Source organism: Narcine bancroftii, chromosome 11 (genome assembly GCF_036971445.1).
Source record: "Narcine bancroftii isolate sNarBan1 chromosome 11, sNarBan1.hap1, whole genome shotgun sequence".
NCBI lineage: Eukaryota > Metazoa > Chordata > Chondrichthyes > Torpediniformes > Narcinidae > Narcine > Narcine bancroftii.
Window position 1 is genome coordinate 38,790,408 of NC_091479.1, and position 7,002 is coordinate 38,797,409.

The 7,002-nt window shown below is 46.1% G+C and overlaps 1 long non-coding RNA gene across 1 annotated transcript; it reads left to right on the forward strand.

Annotated features, from left to right (window-relative positions):
• Positions 1-295: 295 nt before the first annotated feature.
• Positions 296-1,468, forward strand: LOC138745269 (uncharacterized). The gene is made up of 2 exons (XR_011346119.1): positions 296-347; positions 892-1,468. It is a non-coding gene; the product is annotated as an uncharacterized lncRNA (long non-coding RNA).
• Positions 1,469-7,002: the final 5,534 nt, after the last annotated feature.

Genomic DNA, 7,002 nt, shown 5'->3' on the forward strand with positions numbered 1-7,002 from the left:
CTGAAGGGATTCGACCAATCCATCCATGATTTGTCCAGCATCTTGCTGCCATGTCGTGGTGAACCAGGGTGTTGCCTGATGGAGACACGGTGCTCTGAGCTCTGCAGAGATAGATCGTGCTTTTCTCCAAAACACACTTCCTCAGGTAAAGCAGAGGAAGGGGAAAGGCCCTAGTGTGCAGGGGTAGGGAGGGGGGTGAAGGGGGAAGAGTTGGGACCCTCCAAAGTCATCGTGATCAGGCATCGCAGACAGCATCTCTATCACCCATATTTCTCTTCCCAGGAGAAGGAGCATTCTCAGAGACAAGACACGAGTCCAGAAGAACATTGCAACCCAGCTGATCAGAGGTCGGACAACATCATGATGTCCTGAATCCCTCCCCTTCTTCTCCCTCTGACCCTGCCAACCCCATTCCCTGCATCTCCCATGTCCCGTCACCCACTCCCCCCCTTCTCCTCTACCCCTCCTCGATCCCAACCCCCTCCTGCTCACCTTGCCCTTCCCTCACACCTATGCCCTAACCCCAGCTCTCCTCCCTTCACCTCCCCTTCCCCCTCCCCCTTTCCCCTTCCAACCTTAACCTAGGGGAAGGAGGGGTCGGGTAAGGGGGTATGAGAAAGGGGGTAATGGAAGCGGGTAAGGGTAGGAGTAAGGGGTAGGGTTGTGGGTGTGTAGGATTAGGGTGGGGTTAGGGGACAGCATAGGGGAAGAGATAGAGTTAGGGGACGTGGAGAATAGGGGGTATCAGTAGTGTTAAGGTTAGGGTTTGTTAGGGGTTAGAGTTAGGAGTAGGGGAATGGGAAGGGGGAGGGGAGCTGGGAGGCGAGCGGGGGAAGGAAATGGGGAGGGGAATGTAATGGAAGATTTAAACCGTGTTTTATACTCTTGCAGACTTTGCTTCTGCAAGGCTGAGAACCTGCTTGTTTTTTACAATCAGCAGACATAAGCTAAATTCCACCAAGGGGCCAGAGATGCAGTTATCTGACAAGAGGACATCTGTGTACCAAGAACATTTAATCTTTCTACTTGTTTTGGTCACAGACTGTCAGAGGCCTAGCCTTGATGCAAAATAACCATTGTATTCAAAGTGATAAGCTTATATTATTCAATCGAAGCCTAATATGCTAGCTTGCTCGCTTATCTTTCTTACTGTGCTGGGAATTGGTGCTTGGGTAAGCAGTTTTTGGGTAATATAAGCCATGGTCCCGCTGCTGAAGTTTGAGACTCTCTGAGAGGTGGCAACATCTGTCAGCAAGAAGAAGAATTTCTGGAGTCCAGCTAACATCCTGGTCGAGGGAGGTGGAGAAGCTGCTACCGGCGCCCGACAACCTACTACAAGTGTGCAGTCGTTGCCTCGCTTCGGCAGTTGGGACCAGTGCAGGCGTTGATAAGTATAATTGGGAAGGGCTTGCATATTGTAGTTTGAAATCAGCTTTTGAATTTGTAATAAACCTTTGTATAAACTGAACTGCTCTCAGTGCGGGTGTCTATTTTCTTTCGGTAGCTTAAACACTGTGACCAATCTCAAACGAACAAAGTGAGAAGTACAAGTTTATGCAGGACAGGGAACGGGGTGGAGGAAAGGGGAGGTGAACGGAGGAAGCCATCCCTACCCCCTCCCCTCTCCACCCCTTCCCCCACATTATCCCTGCTTATTTTCTCCTCCTTCTAGCAGAAGTCGGGCCTCAGTCCGGCCAGAACCTCCCATGGTTTCAGATCCTCCATTTCAGGAAGTGCCTTAGACGCTCGCTGCATGACAGACATCTTGTCTCTTCATTCATTCTGTACCGTTATTATTAAATTTAAAAATGGTTGGGTTTTTTAAAGCTAGAATCCAAAAGGCTGGTCCAGATAGACAACACAGAATCAGGCCCTTCGGCCCCTCTCTTCTGCTGGCTGAGTTGTAATCAGTCCATATTCCTCTCCCCGTTTTCATTCTTTGCTCCCATCCAGTTCAGGTTGCCTTGTCAATCTCATGGCCTGTGGGAAGAAGCTGCCTGGCTGTCCTGCTTTTATTCCATATCTCCTTCATGATGGCAGGGGGACAGAGATGCTCTGTGCTGGATATCTATGAGTCTATTTACAAATCCCATCCCTGCAAACAATCAGGGGTCGCTTGCCTTGAGGTTCCACCCATGTTACCTCTCCCTCAGCACTCTCTCATCAGAACACTACTGCACCCTCCTTCCCCTCCTCTACCAAGTCTCAGTATCCCGCTGACAATTCCAGTCAGCTGCCATATCAAGACTCTGGCCCACCTAAACCAATGGATCGATCAGCGCCTTCTCCCCTCAAGTGTTCGAGGAATCCACTCTCTCGCAATGTCTTGCTAATGAATGACCTGCATCCTCCTTCCCACTTGGTTCCTCCTGTTATCAGGCACCTGGATAGACCCCACCCTGTTGAAACTACCTGTGTTCTCACTGATCTCTCTGCGCCTCTACCCTCCATCCAAGGGTCTTGGTTGTCTTGTGGGGCTGGTGGAGAACAAAGCACCAACTCAAGGAGATGGGGAGCAGTACAGAGACCCCCAGCTCTAGGAGACAGGGAGAAGCACAAAGATGCCCAACTCTTTCAATCGGATAAAACCTGATCATCAGTTGCAAGGTGAAAGGAACTCTCAGTACTGCTGCACGTGGGGCAGGTTTGGCCCATCCCCACACCTCCACCCTGGCAATTCCCAAAACAGTTTTCCTATTCTTGTGGGGGTCCATGTACGTGGTCAATCAATGGGGACAAGGGTGTAACCAGCATGGCCATCATTGTGTGTGGCTGTGCATGGAACCAAAGTGCAAGAGCACCAAATGGCGCTCTGTGCTGAGGTTCTACCTGGCTCAGGTGTTGCGAAAGATTGGTCTGGCCCTGGTGCCGCACAATGTCCCAGTCAGCAGGGCTTTGCCCCATCACCTTCCAGGGAATGGTTTCATAAACAAACACATTTGACCACAAAGCCATCAGCCAGTGGTCAGCAGAGAATTGCTGACACAGAGACTCTAGGCTTGATGGGATACTGTGAGGTGGTCCACTGAGCAGAGCATCCAGAGACATCCAGGAGGTGTTCCAGAGGGCCAAGGACTCACTGGCCAACACAACCCTTCTGGTACACGCCAGGCCAGAGACACCCACCACTCTCACAGTAGATGCTTCCAGCACAGCAGTAGGGGGCGCACTGGAGCAATTCATTGAAGGGCAATGGCAGCCCCTGGCCTTCTTGAGCAGACACCTCTGGCCACCCGAACTCAACTACAGCACCTTTGGCTGAGAGCAATCGGTGCTGTATCTGGCAGACTGAGGCAGGTAATCTGACCTCAGCTTCACAATGGGGAGAATGTTTCACGGAGATGTACGAAAAACTGTCACAAACATTGTGACACTGGGTTAACAGCAGTGAGAAGGTTTAACACTAATGTACGATAAACTGTATAAGATAATGTGACACCAGGTTCACAGTCGGGAGACGATTTAATGATAATGAGATAGATACTGTGACAATGGGTTCACAGCAGTGAAAAGGTTTAACTGTGATGTACGATAAACTATGGCAGAAGCAGTGACAAATGGTTCACATTGGGGAGAACTTTTAACTTAATGTACGCTAGATATGGCAGATATTGTGACAATGAGTTCACAGTAGTGAGAAGGTTTAACGGAGATGTACGGTGGACTGTGCTGGATACTGTGAAACCGGGTACACATTAGTGAGACAGTTTAATAGTGAGGTTCAATGAACTGTGGCAGGTACTGCGACACCGGGTTCACAGTGTGGAGGAGGTGTAAAGGTGACACGTGATAGATATATTGTTGCAGATACAGAGACACAGATTTAACAGTGGGGAGAAATTTTAATGGTGATTTTTGGGAGACTGAAGCAGATACTATTTCACCGGGTTCACTGTGGGGAGAAGGTTTAACGCTGATGTATGGCTGACCGAGATAGATACTGTGAAACTGGGTAAACAGTGGGGAGAGGATTTAGCGGTGATATATGATAGACTGAGGTAGATATTGTGACACCGGGTTCACAGTTGGGAGAAGGTTTATCAGTGATATAAGATAAACTGGGGCAGATACTGTGACACCAGGTTCACAGTGGGAAGGGGGTTTAATGGTGATATACGATTCAATTTTGCAGATACAGTGATACCGGTTTCACAGTAGGTTGAAAATTTATCATTAATGTACAGTAGACTTAGGCAGATTCTGTGACAGTGGGTTCACATTAGGGAGAAGGTTTAACGGTGATTTTCGGTAGATTGAGACTGATACTATGACACAGGGTTCACAGTAGTGAGAAGGTTTAACAGTGATGTCCGGTAAATGTTGGCAGATACCATGAAAATGAGTTCACCGAAGTGAGAAGGTTTAATATTGATGTACGATTAACTCTGGCTGATACTGTGACACCAGGTTATCAGTTGGGAGAAGGTTTAATGGTGATGTACAGCAGACTGAGGCAGACACAGTTACTCTGGGTTCTCAGTGGGGAGAAGGTTTATCAGTGATGTATGTTAAACTGTGGCAGAAAATCTGACAACAGGTTTCCAGTGGAGATAAGGCTTATCAGTGATGTATGATAAACTGTGGCAGAAAATCTGACAACAGGTTTCCAGTGGGGATAAGGTTTTACGGTGATATAAGATAAACTGTGGCAAATACTGAGACACAAAGTTAACGGAGGTGAGAATGTTTAACAGCGCTGTACGGCAGACTGAGGAAGATACTGTTACACCGAGTTCACAGTCGGGAGAAAGTTTAACGGTGATATACGGAGGAATGAGGAAGATACTGTGTGACCGGGTTCACAGCAGTAGTTAGAAGGTTTAACAGTGATGTACAATAAACTACAGCAGATGGTGTGGCATCAGGTCAACAGTGGGGAAAAGGTTTCATGGTGATGTATGTTATAATGTGGCAAATACTGTGACAATGGATTCAGAGTTGAGAGATGGATCAACGGTGATGTATGGTAGACTGAGACAGATAATTTGACAACAGGTTCACAGTGGGAAGGAGGTTAAACAGTGATACACGATTCAATGTTGCAGATACAGTGATACCTGTTTCACAGTAGTGAGAATGTTTAATACTGATATCCAATAAACTGTGTCAGATACTGTGACATCAGTTTCACAGTAGGGAGAAGGTTTAATGTTGTTGTCCAGTGGCTGAGACAGATACTGAAATGCATGTCCTTCAATGCAAAAAGCAGAGTGACGAGGTAGATGAGCTTTGAGCCTGGATTGGCACTTGGAATTATGATGTGGGGGAAATTAGTGAGACCTGGTTACGGGAGGGACAGGACTGGCAACTCAATATTCCAGAATACAAATGTTTTAGATGTGATAGAATAGGGGGTATAAAAGGGGGAGGAGTTGCTCTACTTGTGAAGGAGGACATTACTGCCGTGAGGTGGCAGGATGGTTTGGAGGGATCGTCCAGTGAGGCAGTTTGGGTGGAATTGAGGGGTGGAGGAGGCATGAGGGCATGAATAGGAGTGTATTATAGACCACCAAATGGGTCAAGAAAATTGGAGGAACAAATTTGTAAGGAGATAGCATATATGTGTAATAAACATCAGGTAGTGATCATGGGAGATTTTAACTTCCCTCACATTGATTGGGATACCCATACAGTAAGAGGGCTGGAAGGGCTAGAGTTTGTCAAATGTGTACAAGATAGTTTTCTTAATCAATACGTAGAGGAACCAACTCAGGACGGTGTAATACTGGATCTCCTGTTAGGGAACGAGATAGGTCAGGTGTCTGAGGTTAATGTTAGAGAACAAATTGAGTCTAGTGATCACAACTCTATTAATTTTAGGGTAGTTTTAGGGAAGAGGAAGGAGGGGCCTAAAGTTGAGGTTCTGGATTGGAGAAAAGCAAATTTCAAAGGAATAAGAATGGGTTTGGGGAGTATTGAGTGGGACATGATTTTTTCAGGAAAGGAAATAAATGAAAAATGGAGAATATTCAAAGAAGAAATGTAGAGAGTACAGAGTAGATGTGTCTCAGTGAGGATGAAAGGAAAGGCTGGAAGTCAGACGGAGCCTTGGTTTTCGAGGAATATTAGAAATGTGGTTAGGAGAAAGAGGGAGGTGTACAAGAGGTATAAACAGCAGGGTGATGAGAAATTGAAAGAGGACTTCAAGGAGTGTAGAAAAAAATCTTCAGAAAGAAATTACAAAGGCCAAAAAGAGGCATGAAGAGGCTTTGGCAGGCAGAGTAAAAATAAATCCAAAGGGTTTCTATAGGTACATTAAAAGTAAAAGATTAGTGAGGGATAGAATTGGGCCCCTTGTAGATAGAATTGGACCCCTTGTTAGAAGTCAGAGGAGATGGGGGAAATTTTAAATGATTTATTTTCCTCGGTATTCACTCGGGAAAAAAATATTGTACCAGTTGAAGTAAAGAAAAATAGTGGAGAGGTCATGAATCATATAAGGATAACCGAGGAGGTAGTGATGGCAGTGTTAAAAAAGATAAAGGTGGACAAATCTCTGGGTCTGGACAAAGTATTCCCAAGGACACTCAGGGAGGCTAGTGTACAGATAGTGGGGCCATTAACAGAGATATTTAGGATGTCACTGGTCATGGTGGTAATGCCAGAGGATTGGAGGGTGGCTCATGTTGTTCCGCTGTTTAAGAAAGAGTCCAAATGTTAGCCTGGAAATTATAGACCTGTGAGTCTGACGTCTGTGGTGGGTAAGTTAATGGTAAGTGTTCTGAGGGATGGCATTTACAAATATTTGGAAGAACAGGGATTGATCGGTAGTAGTCAGCATGGTTTTGTCAGGGGTAGATCATGCTTAACAAACATTATAGAGTTTTTCTTGGGGGTTACAAAAAAGATTGATGAATCGAAGACTGTGGATGTTGTCTATTTAGTCTTTAGTCAAGCTTTTGACAAAGTTCGCCATAGGAGGTTAGGCAAAAAGGTAGAGGCATTAGATATAAATAAGGAGGTAGTGAAATGGATTCAGCAATGGTTGGATGGGAGGTGTCA